Here is a 1,197-nt window from a genome sequence, read left to right on the forward strand (position 1 = left end):
CTCTGACTTCTGCTACAGCATTAATACTGAATTCTCACCAGGATGCCTCTTGGATATATTATTGGTGCCATGTGTCATAGAGATCCTCTAACTTTGGTTCTTGAGGAGCAGCCCCTTAATTTGCTCCAATAGTTCAAAGATGGGATAAATGTCGGGGGTGGGCCAATTTAGACCCTGCGTCTGGGCCTGGTGTAAGCTGAGTTAGTCAGCCCACCCACCCCCCTGAGCACTTGTCCTAAGGGCCAGCTTTCACATATTGCCCAGGTGAGGTGTGGGGCCAGCTCTCTGTTGCTCTCATCTTCTGGGCTAGCTCTCCCACCTGCAGGAGGTGTTGGTGGGTGATGATGGAGGTATTTCTCTTACACCCATGCCACCACATAGCAGATGAGGTATGGAGTCAGCCTTATTGTGCTGCTCAGGTGAGTTGTGGGGCCAGATATCTGGAGTGTCATAGCTGACAAGCTGTCTTGCACCCACCCCACCAGAGCCAGCTCTCCCTTGCTGCCTAGAAGAGGGGTAGGGCCAGCTCTACTGAGTCTAGTGACTGGCAAGAGGTGGGGGCAGCTCTGCCACTGCATGCAAGGGGTTGGCCAAGCTCAGTTCAGCATAGTACTCAGACATCAACATGGCCTTTCATCTTCTATATCCTAGTTGTTATTATGTGATTGCTTTAGAGTTTTCTGCCCTATAGGCCTCAGGAAGCCTAAACTATAGGATCACTGGCTTGCACCCAAGGTTGGATGACAGGTAATGCTTGACTTTTGTTATTATTGTCTTTCCATGTTTTTTCTCTTTCATTACATAAGAGGAGACTAGATTCTGTCAATGCACTAAAGAATGCAGTATAAAATTCCAAGTGTCTAATGTTTATTGAATTATACTATAATCTTCCATCACAAGCATAGGGATTTTCATTAATAAAGGTAAACTAGGGAATGCTTAATGATTAAGATTTCAAGTGTTTAAGATAGGAAGTTCTTAAAAATGACTGCTTATAAGCCAGATGTGGTACTGAATACCTTTAGTCCTTATACTTGGGAAGCAGAGGCTGGCAGATCACTGTGAGTTCTAGTCCAGGTTGTTTCACATAGCCAGTTCTATCCCATCCCTGGTGAAATTGTAAGACTTTGTTTCAAACAAACAAGAAGAGAGAGAGAGAGAGAGAGAGAGAGAGAGAGAGAGAGAGAGAGAGAGAGA

Source organism: Mus pahari, unplaced genomic scaffold (genome assembly GCF_900095145.1).
Source record: "Mus pahari unplaced genomic scaffold, PAHARI_EIJ_v1.1 scaffold_14575_1, whole genome shotgun sequence".
Taxonomy (NCBI): Eukaryota; Metazoa; Chordata; class Mammalia; order Rodentia; family Muridae; genus Mus; species Mus pahari.